Genomic DNA, 19469 nt, shown 5'->3' on the forward strand with positions numbered 1-19469 from the left:
CATGCCACTCAGCTGATCTGCTGTGTGAGGCATCGCTGCTATGCCTGACCTTATGTAATAGATCGGCACGAAGACATACCACCCTTTTCATGTCAGTAAGTGGACGACGGTCAGTGGACAGCAATCAGGATTTACCAACCGCATCCCCCCCAAAATCTTGGGTGCTTTTCCCGGATATTATTCGTCCATGGAATGTGGAAGTGACTGGTTAAGCCAACATTTCATTCCCATCCCTGGAGAAAGTCAACTACCTTCCTGAACCCCTGCCGCCCTTGGGGGAGGTAATTGATTCCTCAGTGCTGTTTCTTTCAGGGTAGCAGAGGATGTTGCCCGAACATAGGGGACTGAACTTGGGATCTTCTCTGAGTTTTTATGCACGGTGTCATTCAGTAACTACAATTCAACCTTCTACGCTGAGTGAGCCCAGAGACTGAGGACTATTTTTAGTGCCAGTGTTTAGCAATAACAAATTGCAATCTGCTGACTCTATTGCCAACCAGAATGTTTCTGCTTATCAGACACATATTGTCCAACACATCAATGTTGGCTAACAAGTAGACTGACCGCAGGGCTGAGCAGTATAGGGTTATTATTTGTTTAGCTTCTTCTTTTCAATTATGTTTGTGACTTTGGTATGAGTCTCGGGGTTACCAGACACATGGTGTTTTTTTTGTGCTTACACAGTACATGAAAGGTATATTATAATAAGATAGAACCTTGGTTACAGTATACTTTGATTACTGTGGATGGCCTTTTTACAACAGAAGGATGTAGAGGCACTGGAGAAAGTGCAAAGAAAGGAAGATTTATAAGGATGATAACAGAGCCGGAGATTATAACTGTTGAAGAATTCAGAACAGGCTGTGACATTTTTATTTCGGAAAGAGAAGGCTGATGTTGAGCCAAGAGGAGTCTTTGACTTCATGAAAGGGTTTGACAGGTTTGACATAGAGGAGATGTTTCCACTTGTGGAGAGTTCAAAATAGGGTCCATAACTCATAAATCCAATACAAAATTCAGGAGAATGGTTAGAATGTGAAATCTAGTACCGCAGGGAGAGCTTGAGGCAAAGAGCACTGAAGTATTTAAGGGCGAAGTGCGAGATGGAGGAAGGAATTGAAGGCTATGCTGATGGAGTTTAAATATAAAGGGGGGAGGCTCATGTGCAACATAAATTCTGCATTGGATGTAGTGTGGTAAATGTTTCTGTGCTGCAAACTCTGCACAACTTTACATGAAAGATCACATTTATTTTTAATCTGTTGATTTAAGTTGGTTCCACCTATATTTACTTCCCATAACGACACAAGAATTATGTTGAAGAGTACAGTCTGACAGGAATGCATTCCTGCCTATCTATCAGACTATGGGGACCTGTCATAGGATGGATGAAGTTAAACTAAAAAGGGTACAGAAACAAATTTACAAGGTTGTTTCTGGGACTGGAGGGTTTGAGATAAAAGGAGAGTCTGGGGCATTTTTGCCTGTAGCATCGGAGGCTGAGGGGTGACCTTACAGAGGTTTATAAAAGCATGAGGGACATAGATAAGGTGAGTAGCCATGGTCTTTTTCCCCAAGGATAGGCGACTTCAAATCTAGAGGCCATAGGTTTAATGTGAGAGGGGAAAGACTTAAAAGGGACCTGAGGGGCAACCTTTTCACACAGAGGGTGGTGCGTGTCAGGGATGAGCTGCCAGAGAAAATGACCGATGCAGGTACAATTACAACATTTAAAAGTCATTTGGATGGGTACATGGACAGGAAAGGTTTAGAGAGATACAGGCCAAACACAGGCAAATGGGGCTAGTTCTGTTGAGGGATATGTGTCGGCATTGACATGTTGGGCTGAAGGGTCTGTTTCCATGCTGTATGACTCTATGTTAGCCATCCTGTGCTGTTCCTGGTATGATTGACAGCGACAAAGGGCTCACACACACTTTGAGTCCGTCCCTTCCGCATTCAAACTTCTTGTTGTCTGCAGGGTACACTATGTAACATTCAATTCATACAGCCCGGACGTCAGTGTCCAAACGTCAGGCAGGCGAGTCTGAGATGTGAAGTTTACGGCCGCACAACTGCAGAATGGTGAGGTTACTCTCTAAGCCTGGCCTTGAGTTCTGACGGTGTGTGGGTCTGATTATAGAAGCTGACTCTCGCCTTGAACATGAAGGGAGCGTGTGAACCGTCACACCTTCCATAGGTCAGCACGTTGGCTGGCTGCCTATCTTTAAACTAAGAGACGCTGGAAGCTAAAGAACATTCAGACACTGAAAGCACGTGAGGAGACCATTTGGCCCACTGTGTCTGTGCTGCTTGTCTCAATAAGTTATCCAATTTGTTCCACTTTTCAGGAATTTGTTTGGCTACGTTTATATTGAATTTGCCTTCAAGAGCTGTTGGATATGTTTCTGCACCTTACTATCCGGCAGTGCAATCCATCACTGAACAATTCAATGCATACAGAGAAAAAAAAATTCCCCACACTCCTCTTTATTACCTACAGCCAAAAGAGGCTCTCCCAATTCACTCAATCAAAGGTCCTTACTTTTTTTGAAAGGAACCTTTGAATTACCTCCTGCAGCTTTTCTCTTCAAAGGCTAACAACCCTGCTGGTCCAGTCTCTCCACAAAACTGAAGTCCCTCATCCCTAGTCAACATACCTGTGTATAAGTAAGAGGTGCCTCATCCAGAATGTGGCCTGGGTTGGAGCATCTTTTGCCTTGAAGAGAGACTGGATAAGCCCGGGTTTTCTTCTTTAGAGCACGGGAGGCTGAGGTGGGGGAGGGGGGACCTGATTGCGTTGTATAAGATTATGAGGGGCTTGGACAGGGTGGATAGAGAGCAGTTCTTCCCCTTTATTACTGGGCCAATAACAAGGTGGGCATAATTTTAAGGTGACAGGCAGAAGGTTGGGAGGGGATTTGAGGAAAATGTTTTTACCCAGAGAGTGGTGGGAATCTGGAATGTGCTGCCTGGGTGGGCAGAAGACACAAGGCACCTCACAAATTTTGAAAGGTACATGGATGAGCACTTGAAATGTCATAGCATTCAACGTCCTGGGCCAAGTGCTGGAGAGTGGGATTGGTGTGGATATGTCAGTGCAGACTCAATGGGCCGAAGGGCCTTTCCTAGGCCCTGTGATTCTGTGCTGTACAGGGATGTGTAGGTCGGGTGCATTAGTCAGGGGAAATGTGGAGTAATAGGGTACGGGAATGGGTCGGTGTGGACCTGTTGGGCCAAGTGGCCTGTTTCTAGAGGTTCTATGATTCTATGAGTTGTTGTCAGTGTCAAAATGGAGAAAGGAAAATCCAGCAATGGCTTCTCATCTAAAAAATACAACTATAAATATAGGGTGATTAAAATGGAGAAAGAAGGTGCATTTCTCTGGTCCCTTTCACAAGCCTGGGCATGTCCTGCAACAAGGTCCGCTCACAATACTGAAATGTGACAGCGGCCATATTGATTTTTCAGACGTTAAGCTGAGGGAGAAACATTGGCTGGGAACCAGGAAAGAATCCCCTTGCTCTTCATTCACAATGGGATCCTTAGCGGGCACCTGACTGAGCCGAGGTGGGCCTTGGCCTGGAAATTCATCCATGGACCCTCCCGTTCTGCTGCACTCTCCCAGTGCTGCACCTGGGCATCGCGGTGGGGGTCAGTGCTCAAATCCCCGCATCCACCCAAAACCAAGACACAACTTGCCCCAGTGGCTGGTAAAACGAAACTCTCCCAGATGCAGAGAATCTCTCGAGGATGTAGAACAGTGACTTGATTGAGATTCCGGGGGGGGCAGCAGCCACCCTTTACCCTCCAACTGGTGTCTGTTCTATTGCCACTGTCGCTTATGTATGACTCAAAGGGAAAAGTAATGGGACGTTTCTAGTGGAGGCACAGGCACCGGGCGGTGTGTGGGACAGACCCAGAGAAGCATCTGGTCCTTTCCTTGCTGTCAGTTTTGTTTGCTGGGGAAGTAATCTGAGCAGGAGTGAACGCTGGTGGGAGAAGGAAAACAAGAGGGAGAAAAGAAAACAAGATGGCAGAAATTAAATCAGCAATCTGTAAACACGGCCCCGTTTTAAACAAAAAAAGCCTTAAAATTTTAATTGGAGCAGTGATTGGTGAATCTCAATTAACCTTATGGCCCACAGGCAGAAACATGATACTTTATCACATTGACCTCCCTCTTTGGAGGAAGGAACTCTCCGACTGCTCTCCTCAAGATTTTGCGCATTGCATTTGACTGGAGGGGCTTCGTGGGGGGAGTGCAAGGAGGTCAGAGAAGAATGAAGGCTCCATGGTAATGTTCGAACTCACGTGTTAATGTGTTAAAATGGTGGACAACATAATGGCATGTAAACACAGAACCCAGTTTATTGCTGTTTCTGACTCTATAACTGTTGCACAAACAAGCCATTGCTCTCTCTATTGAAGAGGTCAGGTGCCACACGGTGTGCTGCAAGTTTCAACTTAAAAACATAACGCAAGAGCAAAAACAAAGGGAATGACGGAACTTATTATTCCTGTAAGCACACATGTCCTGCCACCTTGATATATTCCTCACCCCACCACCTCCCCCATCACAGCCGCTCTGCAATTTGTTAAGTTGTCCAAGGGGGGTCTGGTTCTTACCAAGAGAAGTGATATGAAGCACTTTCACAGGAATAAATGCTTCGAGCCTGTGTCTTAAGCCAACTTTGATTGCTGGGTAATCCTGCACTCTTTATTTCGATCCATCATTCTGAAAAAGAAGGAAGCCATTGTAGCTTAGGATAATCTTAAACATTGGGTTTAATCCAGCTAAACACTGCAGTGTCACGGGAGCCAGGGCTTTCTGTGATAAAGAACAAAGCTGGTGGCCTAAGTAGCCTTTTGCAGTTAAAATCACTTTCAGTGTCAAGAGAACCAGCTTTATTTTTGACTGCAAGCTTTTATTTTTGTTAATGCAACATCTGTTAATGCTATCATTCATTTCCTCAGGGTCTCTAATCTGAATGGCTGTTTATCAGGCATGAACCGGACGATGTGTGTCGATGTGTGATATGGTCATGACAGGGGTTACTTTTCTCATTCCCCAACCCAATGTTCACGTCCACCTTTCTCCTGGAGAAACAGGAACCCTCAGTCAGTCCCCCTCCTCAAAGCCGCTGAGGGTAGTTTGAATTTGCTGTCACCATTTCTCTCTGTGATTATTCCAAATGGAAACAGAGGAGGTGTCTTTCTCAAATTAACAACCGCCTCGTTTGTTAACCCACTGCAATGGATGGTGTTGAAATGTACGTGAAGGATTGCTCTCAGAAATAAACTCTGTCTGTCACTGAGGGTCACCCTGCTTTCATGGGCCAAGATCGAAGGTTTCGAATTAGTTCCCTGAATCTCCACCTCCCCACCAACCCCCACAGGCACACACACATACATGAAGATATTCTATTACATAGCACCTTTCAGAGCCACAGCACAGATAAAACACTTTAGAGTCAGCGTTTTAAGTGTGATCCCCTGTTGTAATGTGGGAGGCATTACAGGCAATTTGTGCACTGGGACAGTCATGAGACAGTGAACTGCTACGGTTACAGTCCTGTTAATGTTGAGGTTGCATTAGCTCCAACAAATCTGACACCGTCACAGTCTTTAGGTGGAGAAACAGCTTGGCATGAGGTTCCAATGGAGACAGACATGACATACCTGTAAGTTATACAACACAATACAATATAGTGCAGCACAGGAACAGGCCCTTCAGCCCACCAAGCCTGCGCCAATTCTAATCCTAATCTAGACCTGCTACTTTTTGCCCACGCGTGGTGTCTATTCGCTTCCTGTTCATGTGTCAAAAAGATTTGCCTTAAACGTTGCTAACGCGCCTGCTTCCACCACCTCCACTGTCAGTGTATTCCAGGCCCCTCCCTCCACCCCCGCCTCTGGGTGAAATATTTTCCTCTCACGTCTCCCCTAAATCTTCCTCCTCTCACCCTGAACCTGTGCCCTCTTGTAATTGACCTTTCGACCCTGGGAGAAAGCCTCTGACTGTCCACCCTATCTGTGCCTCTCATAATTTTGTAGACCTCTATCGATCGCCCCTTCACCTCCGCCTTTCCAATGAAAACAATCTGCATTTATCCAACTCTCCTCATGACTAAAACCCTCCAGACCAGGCAACATCCTGGTAAACCTTCTCTGCACCCTCTCCAGAGAATCCACGTCCTTCTGGTAGTGTGGCGACCACAACTGCACGCAATATTCCAAATGTTCAATAGTCCTAATTTTCCAAATTCCAAAATATTCACTTAAGTTTTATACAGCTGTGACATAACTTGCCAACTTTTATATTCAATGCCCACACCAATGAAGGCAGGTGAGCAGTATGCCTTCTTGACCACCTTATCCACCTGTGTTGAAACTATCTGAGATCTGTGAACCTATATGCCCAGTTATAACAATGCCCAGCCAGTTAATGTTACTTGTACTTGTTATGCTGTTAAACGATATCTTATTATGTATAGCAAGTGTATCATTTTGTTCAGATTTTCTAGTGGCTAATTCTCTCCCACTCATAATTAAACAGCGTCTTAGACTCAACAAAGGAAGGAGGGTTAGTGGCAGTGATCTATCTAGTTCGCAACCAGAATTCAATGTTACAAGACGCTCAGTGATAGGTACCACTGTTCAAAAAGATAAAGGTAACGCTGGAGTGAATCCATTCAATCCAAGGGGAAACAAAAGAAAAGTGAGTTTGCACCTGAAGAACCCTACAGATTTATAAAGATATAAACCATCTGTCAGTAACCTAAACATGAAAACTACAAACAGCAGGTACTGAGATCGGGCAAAAGCAGCACTTCAGAGGAAATTTTCCCCTCAACAGCCAGCAAGAGAGGGAGAGAAAATAATGGGCTAGTGTTATGGACTAAGCCAGACCACTCAAGACATTCTGAAGCAGGCAGCCCCAGACCAAAACTTTGCAATTTATTTTGTGAAGTGTATAGTGAAAATTACCCGGATTAAATTGGCTAGGTTGACTATTAGATTTTAAAACAGACAAAAGTTTATTCACAAAATTACGCAATGAAACACAAAGAACAGAATTAAAGAACCCCTACAGAACTCAACATACCAAAACTAGACTTAAAGATGCTGTTCCGAATATACACAACAGTCCCAATAAGCGAACACCCTTTAAAAACAGGTTGGAGTTGAAGGGCAGAAAAGAGAGAGAGTTTCCACACAGCTCCCTGCTGAACTTCCCAGTTCAAGACTGAACTAAAACTTCTCAGCCCAGCAAAAGAACTGACCACTCCCCTTTCATTATACGGGTCATTTCGAAAACATGACCACTTTGGCCTGAAGTCTCATCTGTTTGAGAAGAACGAAAATGCCTCTCAAAATCCTTTTCATCTCTGTCCCAAACCAGACTGATCAAAGACTGGCCTGGTTTATTAACCCTCTGAAAAAAGTCAAGGACAGAGTCTCCTTGAGCCAAGGAACAGCTTTTGGAAAAGAAAGGGACTAGCTTTGTGACACTAAGAAAAGAGTAAAAGCTCGGCAGAAGCAGAGAAGAATGTTCCCTGGGATCAGTGTGGAAGAAAGGTCAAGATTCTTATGGGAAAATGTGACAATAAGGTGCAAAGAAACAGGCTGGGCAGGAAAGAAGTGAAATAAAGTGCATAACACTTCAAAGGAACCATCATTGGTATCACGAGTTGCAAGAGGGATGGCTACTGTGGACATCATGAGAAACTTACATCTAGGCAGGAAACCATTATTTTAATTGTTAGAAGGACCAGGAAAATCCCAGTAATCAGCAGAGATACAATATTAGCATTTAATGACATTTAAACCTTAACAGAAGCAATATAATACAGTTTTGCAAATTAACTTTGTTTAAAAGCTTGAAGGCAAAGTAAATACTGCAACGTTGCGAGAATAGCCTTTATTGTCAAGTGCACTGGAGCGAGTGCAGTGAAAAGTTTGTAATGTTGCCTCTCGATGCCATCTTAAGTACAGGGTACCTAGGTACAGGTACTATAAGGGTTATTACAGAATTGAAATAAAAAACAAGGCTGGAATGGGAATGCCGAGCTTAAGTAGCCCAGGATGAGAATAAATAGTGTCTGCAAAGTACTCAAGTTATAGTCCTTTTCACCGAGTCTGTGCCCACTGGGTGTCAGAATATGAGGCCTCGCTGTGTCCACGCGCTGGCCTCTGTCCCAAACTCGTCCCCCCATCTTGGCCCCCGCTCGCTTTGCTCCCACTCCAGGCTCTGGCCTGCAACTCAGCTCCCAGCTCAACCCCCACTCACTCTGTTCCCAGTCCGGTCTCCAGCCCAGACCTCAGCTCCCAGCGCTGATCCCACTCACTCTGTTCCCAGTCCGGTCTCCAGCCCAGACCTCAGCTCCCAGCGCTGATCCCACTCACTCTGTTCCCAGTCCGGTCTCCAGCCCAGACCTCAGCTCCCAGCGCTGATCCCACTCGTTCTGCTCCCGGTGCCAGGTTCCGGCCCATAGCTCAGCTCCCAGCTCAGACCATGCTCACTCTGCTCCCACTCCAGGCTCCGGCCTGCAACTCAGCTCCCAGCTCAATCCATGCTCATTCTGCTCCCAGTCCAGTCTCTGGTCCAGACCCCAGCTCCCAGCTCTGATCCCACTTGCTCTGCTCCCTATGCCAGGCTCTGGTCCATGACTCAGCTCCTAGCTCAGACCATGCTCACCCTGCTCCCCACCCCAGGCTCTGGCCTGCAGCTCAGCTCCCAGCTCAGCCCCTGCTCCGGGCTCTGGCCTGCAGCTCAGCTCCCAGCTCAGCCCCTGCTTGCTCTGCTCGCGCTCCGGGCTCTGGTCCACGACTCAGCTCCCAGCTCGGCCTGCGCTCGCTCTGCTTCCCCTCCGGGCTCTGGCTGTGACTTGCTTCCAGGACCCAGTCCATGAACACACTGCCTCCATTCTGGCTTGTAACTCATCTCCCGAGCCAGGCTGATCTCGGACTCTGATCTTCATTCCCTCCAGGTAAGGTCATTTAAGAATTTAAAAGTTGCTGTGATAGAGTTTAAGAGTTTTGAAGAAATTTTAAGGCAGCAGGAGTTAAACAGAATTGATTTAATGTAAGAATACAAGCTTAAACATAGCATTGAGATGATGCAGATGTAAAATAGCTAAACAGGAAGAAGAACAATGAATACATTAAGAAAAAAATGGACCAAAAATTGTACATAATTAAAGGCATATTGTCTGTGATAGGCCAAACAAAACGCAGGACATCTTGCAGAAGACACTTCTTAAGATACAGAATTGCTTCAAAATTAAACACTAAATATGAAGCTGAACAAGCTAATACATTATTGTACTCAGGAAATTCTACAGCAGGATGATTTAATAAATCACCAAAAAAGGCAAAGAAGACCCAGATATTATTGACAACATTTTAAAAGATCTTGGGAATAACTTTAATCTGAAGACAAACAATATGCTTAAACAAACAAAATTTAACTGATGTGTTCAGCTTCTAGGTGAATCGCTAGATCCTGTCAACAAACCCTAAAGATTTGGAGAAAACAATAGCTATGACATTTGAAATCACAACTTACAAACGATAAAATTACTGTTAGAATTTTTGATGAGTCTTTGTCATGTCTTACTGTTCTTACTGTTTCTTAGATACTGAGAAGAGATTGATAGCCTTACCTCATGAGAGAAATAGAACCTATTAACTTAATATCAGAGAGACAATCTAAAGAAGCATGTGACAAGTCAACACAGAGAGTAAACCAAACAACATATACCTGGAAAACTCAGCAGGTTTGGCAGCTTCTGTGAGGAGAAATGAGAGTTAACATTTCAGGTTGAGGGACCCTTCACAGCAGACCGGACCCAAAATGTTAACTCTGATTTCTCTTCACAGATGCCATCAAACCTGCTGAGCTTTTCCAGCAATTTCTGTGTTTGTGACTGATTTCCGGCATCCGCAGTTCTTCTGGGTTTCAACAGACACCAGGACTCAGTGCCAGTGCTGCAGAACAGCAAAACAGCAGACAAGACACAGCCATGGCAAAGGAATGCTACATTTATTAATAAATACAGATCACCACCAGAAGATCTGTAGAAGTAGCGCACATTTTCAGAACAACAATAAGTCAAATGCTTCATCAAACAAAGATTACAACCTCTTTCATTAGAAAAGATACTTGAAACATTCCAGGGGATACCAATGATTCAGATTTGACAGAACCTCTTTATGCCAATGGACAACCTGTTCATTTTAAGCTTGATACAGGAATGGGTGTCAATATCTTGTAGACTATGGCTGAAAAAAACTGAAGCTACAGCCTACAAAGATGAAAGTACATTGTTCACCTGAGAACATAGAACATTACAGCACAGTACAGGCCCTTTGGCCCTCAATGTTGTGCTAACCTGTGAAACCAATCTAAAACTGAAAACGTGTTGCTGGAAAAGCGCAGCAGGTCAGGCAGCATCCAAGGAACAGGAGAATTGACGTTTCGGGCATCAGCCCTTCTTCAGGAATGAGGAAAGTGTGTCCAGCAGGCTAAGATAAAAGGTAGGGAGGAGGGACTTGGGGGAGGGGCATTGGGAATGCGATAGGTGGAGGGAGGTCAAGGTGAGGGTGATAGGCCGGAGTGTGGGTGGGGCCGGAGAGATCAGGAAGAAGATTGCAGGTTAGGAAGGCGGTGCTGAGTTCGAGAGTTGGGACTGAGACAAGGTGGGGGGAGGGGAAAAGAGGAAACTGGAGAAATCTGAGTTCATCCCTTGTGGTTGGAGGGTTCCCAGGCGGAAGATGAGGCGCTCTTCCTCCAACCGTCATGTTGCCATGGTCTGGCGATGGAGGAGTCCAAGGACCTGCATGTCCTTGTTGGAGTGGGAGGGGGAGTTGAAGTGTTGGGCTACGGGGTGGTTGGGTTGGTTGGTCCGGGTGTCCCAGAGGTGTTCTCTGAAACGTTCCGCAAGTAGGCGGCCTGTCTCCCCAATATAGAGGAGGCCACATCGGGTGCAGCGGATGCAATAGATGGTGTGTGTGGAGGTGCAGGTGAATTTGTGGCGGATATGGAAGTATCTCTTGGGGCCTTGGAGGGAGGTAAGGGAGGAGGTGTGGGCGCAGGTTTTGCATTTCTTGCAGTTGCAGGGGAAGGTGCCGGGAGTGGAGGTTGGGTTGGTGGGGAATGTGGACCTGACGTGGGATTCACTGAGGGAGTGGTCTTTTCGGAACGCTGATAGAGGAGGGGAGGGAAATATGTCCCTGGTGGTGGGGTCTGTTTGGAGGTGGCGGAAATGACAGTGGATGATACGCTGGACATGGAGGTTGGTGGGGTGGTAGGTGAGGACCAGTGGCGTTCTGTCCTGGTGGCGGTTGGAGGGGCGGGTCTCAAAGGCGGAGGAGCGGGAAGTGGAAGAGATGCGGTGGAGGGCATTGTCGACTACGTCTGGGGGGAAATTGCGGTCCTTGAAGAAGGAGGCCATCTGGGTGGTACGGTATTGGAACTGGTCCTCCTGGGAGCAGATGCAGCGGAGACGAAGGAATTGGGAATATGGGATGGTGTTTTTACAAGGGGCAGGGTGGGAGGAGGTGTAGTCTAGGTAGCTGTGGGAGTCGGTTGGTTTATTGTAAACGTCTGTGTCGATTCGGTCACCCGAGATGGAAATGGAAAGGTCTAGGAAGGGGAGGGAGGAGTCTGAGACGGTCCAGGTGAATTTGAGGTCGGGGTGGAAAGTGTTGGTAAAGTGGATGAACTGTTCAACCTCCTCGTGGGAGCACGAGGCAGCGCCGATACAGTCATCGATGTAGCGGAGGAAAAGGTGGGGGATGGGGCCAGTGTAGCTGTGGAAGATGGACTGTTCCACATATCCTACGAAGAGGCATGCATAGCTGGGGCCCATGTGGGTGCCCATGGCTACTCCTTTGGTTTGGAGGAAGTGGGATGATTGGAAAGAGAAGTTGTTCATGGTGAGGACCAGTTCAGTCAGTCGAAGGAGGGTGTCAGTGGAAGGGTACTGGTTGGTTCGGCGGGAAAGGAAGAAGCGGAGGGCTTTAAGTCCTTTGTGATGGGGGATGGAGGTGTACAGGGACTGGATGTCCATGGTGAAGATAAGGTATTGGGGACCGGGGAAGCGAAAATCATGGAGGAGGTGGAGGGCGTGGGTGGTGTCCCGAATGTAGGTGGGGAGTTCTTGGACTAAGGGGGACAGGACTGTGTCGAGATATGCAGAGATGTGTTCGGTGGGGCAGGAGCAGGCTGAGACAATGGGTCGGCCGGGGCAGTCAGGTTTGTGGATTTTGGGGAGGAGGTGCAGGGTTGTGGGACTATGAGGTTGGAGGCGGTGGATGGGAGATCCCCTGATGTGATGAGGTTATGGATAGTCTGGGAGATGATGGTTTGGTGGTGGGAGGTGGGGCCATGGTCAAGGGGGCAGTAGGTGGAGGTGTCCGCGAGCTGGCGTTTAGCCTCAGCGGTGTAAAGGTCGATGAGCCAAACTACTACTGCGCCTCCCTTGTCTGCTGGTTTGATACTGAGGTTGGGTTTGGAACGGAGGGAGTGGAGGGCTGCACGTTCCAAGGGTGAGAGCTTGGAGTGGGTGAGAGGGGTGGAGAAGTTGAAGCGGTTAATGTCGCGGCGGCAGTTGGCTATGAAGAGATCGAGGGCAGGTAAGAGGCCAGCACGGGGTGTCCAGGTGGATGGGGTGTGTTGGAGGTGGGAGAAGGGGTCGTCAGGGGGTGGGCGAGAATCTTGGTTGGAGAAGTAGGCACGGAGGTGAAGGCGGCGGAAGAATTGTTCGATGTCATGCCGCATGTTGAACTCGTTAATCCGAGAGCGTAGGGGGATGAAGGTGAGGCCTCTAAACCAATCTAAAGCCCATCTAACCTACATTATTCCATTTTCATCCATATACCTATCCAATGACCATTTCAATGCCCTTAAACTTGGCGAGTCTTCTACTTTTGCAGTCAGGGCGTTCCACACCCCGACTAATCTCTGAGTAAAGAACCTACCTCTGACATCTGTCCTATATCTATCACCCCTCAATTTAAAGCTGTGTTCCCTCGTGCTAGCCATCACCATCTGAGGAAAAGGGCTCTCCTTGTCCACCCATCTAGCCCTCTGATCGTCTTATATGTCTCAATTAAGTCACCTCTCAATCTCATCTCTAACAAAAACAGCCTCAAGTCCCTCAGCCTTTCCTCATAAGACCTTTCCTCCATACCAGGTAACATCCTCGTAAATCTCCTCTGAATCCTTTCCAAAGTATCCACATCCTTCCTATAATGCGATGACCAGAACTACACAATACTCCAAGTACGGCTGCACCAGAGTTTTGTACAGCTGCAGCTTGACCTCATGATTCTGAAACTCAATCCCTCGACCAATAAAAGCTAACACACCGTATGCCTTCTTAACAACTCTTATCAACCTGGGTGGCAACTTTCAAGGATCTATATACATGGACACCGAGATCTCTCTGCTCATCTACACTACCAAGAATCTTACCATTTGCCCAGTACTCTTCATTCCTGTTGCTCCTTCAACACCCTGAGACAACACCTCAAGGTTAAAAAGATGTCACAAGCAATGGAAAAGGCATATAAGAGTTGAAAAGGCATCTCTGGTTTGAAGTCAATGCACCTCACCTTTGAACCTGCACATTTGTTTGAACTTCAACATCCTTGTTGATGCAGAATTCCAATGAATTTCCCCACGAACAAGTGGTTCAGAAACAAACTGATGTCAGCCAAGGAATAGCCTGCAGTAAATTAATTTAGACTCAAAGTGGAACCCAAAGAGATGAATAAATTGATTGAGATTACTTGTGTAGGCAAAAGAGACTAGTTCCATGCCATCAAAGGAAGGACATTACAGGTTTTACAGGACAGACGGAAATGTTTACCATTGCTGTCACCATCAAAGAACATTTTAATCCATTGTCTCTCAAAGTGAATTATCAATGCCAGTGAAAGTACAGTGACATACCTGAGACTTTGAAAGCATCTATTTCACCAGCAAGCTTCCCACAGAGGGCGAATAATGACATTCAGTCCTTATCAACTCGTTGAAGTAATGGGCTTGCTTCCTTCAACTCAGATGTATCAACGGATTGAGAGTAAAGATTTGCCTGAATAAAATGGAGAAGAGCTCCATACACGTCCATGGAAGCCAGCCCCATACCCACAGAGTCGGAACATGGTCAAAACGAAGACATTGCCAAGCCTGAATGCCCAGGGTACTGCACAGATGGAAGTGTTTGTTGGTAACAATGGAGCCAATCTTCCGTGATGGACATTCACGAGATTAAAGATCCATCATATGATCTTATCGGGCAGCTACCTGAGTTAGTCGGGAAGAGTGCTCTTGTGAAAGAAGTTAAGGAGGTTAAGGGTCCTCCAGATAAAGTATTGGACTAACCATCAGGACTCACCTCAACTGTAAACTGGAGCATTCAATTAGATTCTCTCCTTATGTCCCTGAGCAACAAGTTAATTGCTTTGCTAGTATCTTGAATTACCCTTGAACTGAACTGAGCAGCTTGCTTTCCTTCCCTCAAGAGCAGTAGTGACTGAGATGGTTTTTTAACAACAATTGTTGATATTTTCACAATCACCATTACACAAACCAGCTTTCAATTTAAATTCTACAAGCTGACATACATTAGGAATGGAATAAACATCCATCGAGTATTAACCTAGGCCCTGAAAATACCTTTACACTCATATCTACCCTGGCCAGGAGCATTAATGGTATTGAGCTGCCCATCTATCTAAAGGTCAATAAATATCTACATAATCATTGGATTTAGCTCACGCGGGTAGAGGACAATGCTTGTTTGGCATGATCCCCTGGCAATGGGTGTGGACTTCCTCTTTAGTGGACCCTGCAACAATTATAATATGACCTGCCCCTGATTCCCCTGTTTCTCAAAACCCACCCTCTGTACTTGGTCTGTCAGCCTGGCGCCTGGAAAGATCTCAAACCACTCGCAAAGTTGTGAACTAGTTCAACTCCTGAAGGCCCAAGGGGAAGAGAGTGTACCAGGATAGCAACTTTCTGAGGTGGCACATCCTGCCCTCGAGAGGCAAAGGTCTTATCCCTAGTCTATTAAGAAATGGCAGTGGAATAGCTGTTTTGCTTTCTCGAAGATTGAGACACCCATGAGTGTACGTGAGCGGGGATGAAATGTGGCCCTTAAGATCCATATTGAAATCCTTCCATGGCCTGGCTTTGTCATCTCCTCAAATCCCTCATTGCGAATTGTTGTTACCTTTGGAAAGGTAGTCGTCAATTGCCACATATCAAGATCTCACCAAAAGTATTGTGATAATATGCAGATAATCATTCCTCCAAGGTATCTATGCTCCTCTAATTCTGACCCTGTGTTCTCCCAATTACTGCCTGCTGTCTCATGTCACTTGAGATTCTCAGAGTTCCAGTTTAAACATTCCTCCCTACACCTCCACACCTCTCTTTTTCACTTTCCTCTTCAAGACATTCCACAAATACTAGCTCTTTGACCAAACTTTTCATCATCTAACCTATTGTGGCTCGGTGTTGTATGTCAATTTACAGTGCTCCTCTAAAGCATATTGGGATCTTTCATTATGTTAAAGGCATTATATAAATTGTTGCTGTTCCCTCATGATCATAATACCTCAATTCTGGTACCATTTTAATATCTTTCTTTTGTACCTTCTGCAATGACTATATTTTCTTTTCTTTCCAGAACTATTCAGTGTTCAAAATATGTTTTGAAAGTATTCCTTACAAGTTTTACATAACTTTTCTACATTTTAAAAACATTTCTTGTCATGATTTTAAATGCCAGTTTGCCTAATTGGCCTTATGGTCTTATTAATCTGCACCGCTACATTTTGTAAGTTGCCCCTCAACTAAAATTCAACAAACAGATTATCTGCAAATTATCACAATACTTTTTGTGAGATCTTGATATGTGGCAATTGGCGACTACCTTTCTAAAGGTAACAACAATTCGCAATGGCTTTGTTGGCTGAAGGACACTTTGGGACACTGAGAATATGAGAAAGATACAAGTTTTCTTCATGGGAAGCCAGTGCCTTCCTTAGCCATTGACTCATTGTGATCTTTGAAGTGATGTTGCAAGCTCATTCACCTGACAAAGGCCAGGCAACATCATATCATTGTCAGGCCCATCCAGTTCTTGAGAATTAGGCTCACACTGTCAGTAACTCACGATGAAGACCATTGCCTGTTATTCTTTGAAAGCAATGTCATATTTATTATTAACTGTGAAGGCAAGGTCAGTACATATACCTCCTAGTTAATGTTCATTGTTGAAATTGAACACACTGCTCAGAACAGTGTGGCATGTCCACAAGGACTCTTACTCTTTATAGGTGCACCATAGAAAGCATCCTACCTGGATGCATCACAACATAGAATGGCAACTATTTTTCCCAAGACCCCAAGAAACTACAAAGAGTTGTGAACACAGCCCAGTCCATCACGTAAATCAACCTTCCTTCCATTAACTCCATCTATACTTCCTGCTGCTTCAGGAAAGCAACCAACATCATCAAAGATCCCTCCCACTCCATTTATACTCTCTTCCACTTTCTTCCATTGGGCAGAAGATAAAGAATTTTCTATACATGTACAAACAGATTCAAGTACAGCTTTTTCCCTGCTGTTACTGCTGAATGGGTCTGACAAATTTTAAATGTAATGTTGATCTCACTGTCTGTGCACTTCTCGTCGGCCATAACATTACATTCCTTGCTCTGGCATGGATTCAGGATTGGCTGTCTAACAGAAGGCAGAGAGTTGGGATAAAAGGTTCTTTTTCAGAATGGCAGCTGGTGACAAGTGGTGTCCCGCAGGGTTCGGTGTTGGGACCGCAGCTGTTCACTTTATATGTTAGTGACCTGGATGAAGAAACTGGGGGCATTCTGGCGAAGTCCGCCGATGATACGAAGTTAGCTGGACAGGCAGGTAGTTCTGAGAAGCTGGTGAGGCTACAGAAAGATTTAGGAGAATGGTCCAGGAAATGGCTGATGAAATTCAATGTGAGCAAATGTGAGGTCTTGCACTTTGGAAAAAAGAACACAGGCATGGACTATTTTATAAATAGTGAGAAATTTCTTAAATTTCTCAAAGTACAAAGGGATCTGGGAGTGCTAGTACAGGATTCTCTAAAGGTTAACTTGCAGGTTGAGTCCGTGGTTAAGAAAACAAATGTAATGCTGTCATTTATCTCAAGAGGGTTGGAATGTAAAAGCAGTGATGTGCTACTGAGACTTTATAAAGCTCTGGTTAGGCCCCATTTAGAATACTGTGTCCAGTTTTGGGCCCCACACCTCAGGAAGGACATACTGGCGGTGGAGCATCTCAAGCAGAGATTCACATGGATGATCCCTGGAATAGTAGGACAAACATACGATGAACAGCTGAGGATCTTGGGATTGTACTCATTAGAGTTTAGAAGGTTGAGGGGAGATCTAATAGAAACTTACAAGATAATACATGGCTTAGAAAGGGTGGATGCTGGGAAGTTGTTTCCATTAAGCAGGGAGACTAGGATCTGTGGGTACAGCCTTAGAATTAGAGGGGGTCAATTTAGAACGGAAATGAGGAGAGATTTCTTCAGCCAGAGAGTGGTGGGCCTGTGGAATTCATTGCACGGAGCTCAGTGAAGGCCGGGACATTAAATGTCTTCAAGGCAGAGATTGATAAATTCTTGATCCCGCAAGGACTTAAGGGCTACAGGGAGAGTACGGGTAGGTGGAGTTGAAATGAGCCAATTGAGCTTACTTCCACTCCTTTTTCTTATGGTCTTCTTATGGTTTAATGCTCTATTAACCTAATGCCCATTCTATGGTATGATCTGCCTGTACTGCACACAAAACAAAACGTTTCGCTGTATCTAGGTGCATGTGACAAGAATAAATCAAATCAAATCAAATCAGATCAAATCAATAGTGAAGTTGACAATAAAATGTCTGCACTCCCCAAACTTTGGCCTTTTTGGTATCCTCAGTTTTGAATTCTTCATATTTAGCGTGAAGAGCGTGCTGAATGAACCATACCCCAAATCACACAAGTTTACAGAATGGAAGGAGGCCATTCGGTCTATTCTGTTTCAGCTCTTCAAAACAATGCCTTGTATTATCCATTATTGCCCTGTTCTGGTCGCCCAGTTATAGGAAAGATCTGATTAAGATAGAAAGGGTTCAGATGAAATTTACCAGGATGTTGTCGGGTATGGAAGGTTTGAGTTATGAAGAAAGGCTGGATAGACTGGGACTTTCACTGGAGTGTAGGAGGTAGAAGGTTATTGAAGTTTATAAAATAATGAGGGCATAGATACAGTCAATAATAGTCATCTTTTCCCTAGGAAGGGGTATTTCAAGACTAGGGGCACATTTTTAAGGTGAGAAGAGAGAGTTTTCAAAATAGAGCAACTTTTTTACATAGCGGGTGGTTCGTGTGTGGAATGAACTTCATAAAGAAGTGGTGGATGCGGGTATAATTACAATGTTTCAAAGACATTTGGATAAGTCCATGAATAGGAAAGCTTTGGAGGGATATGGACCAGGAGCAGGCAGGTGGGACTAGTTTAGTTTGGCATGGACTCGTTGGACCGAAGGGTCAGTTTCCATGCCGTATAACTCTCTAATTCTACCAAAATTTTGCTGTTTCCTCATACCCTTGTACACTATTTCTATCTAAATTGATTGGCATTTAGAAGAATGTGAGGTGATCTAATTGAAGCCTGTAAGACCCTGAGGTGACTTGATAGAGTAAACGCTCAGAGGATGTTTCCGTTTATGGATGTTACTAGAAGTGGTTGACGCAGTTTAAGATCTCTCTTTTAATACAAATTTGAGAGGAATTTTAATTCTCTAACACCACTGTTGTAGGTGGAATTCTCTTCCCCAGACAGCAGCAGAGGTTGGGTCATTGAAATTATTTATGCTGAGTTCTGCAGACATTTGCTAGACTAGGGAGTCAAGGATGCAGACAGGAAAATGCAAGGGGACCAGAATCATTTTGGTTGAGATTTCTTTTTGGTGGAGCAGTTTTGAAGGACAAAATGACCTACTCCTGCTCCTAAGCTCTTAGCTCTGAAATTCCCTCCCTAAAGCTCCCCTTCTATCTTGCCTCCTTAAAACCAATCTCTTTGATCAAGCTTTCAGCCATCTGTTCAAATACTTACTAAAGTACGACACATTACCTTTTAATTGATAACACTCCTGTGGAGCATCTTGAGATGTTTTATTGTAGTAAGGATGGTGTATAAATAAAAGTTGATCTTACATATAAGCAACATCAAGATATGCAGTTGGTGTAATTTATTGTGCTGATAGGTTTATAGCCTGTATAAATTGTTGCATAAAATGTTTTCTGATTTTAGCAGAACTTGAAATATTTGCATTGCAAACCTACACAATTTATACAATTGGAATTCCTCAGCATCTTCACATAATCCAATTTTTTAAAGACCGTA

The sequence above is a fragment of the Chiloscyllium punctatum genome, chromosome 3 (assembly GCF_047496795.1).
Source record: "Chiloscyllium punctatum isolate Juve2018m chromosome 3, sChiPun1.3, whole genome shotgun sequence".
Classification (NCBI taxonomy): Eukaryota; Metazoa; Chordata; class Chondrichthyes; order Orectolobiformes; family Hemiscylliidae; genus Chiloscyllium; species Chiloscyllium punctatum.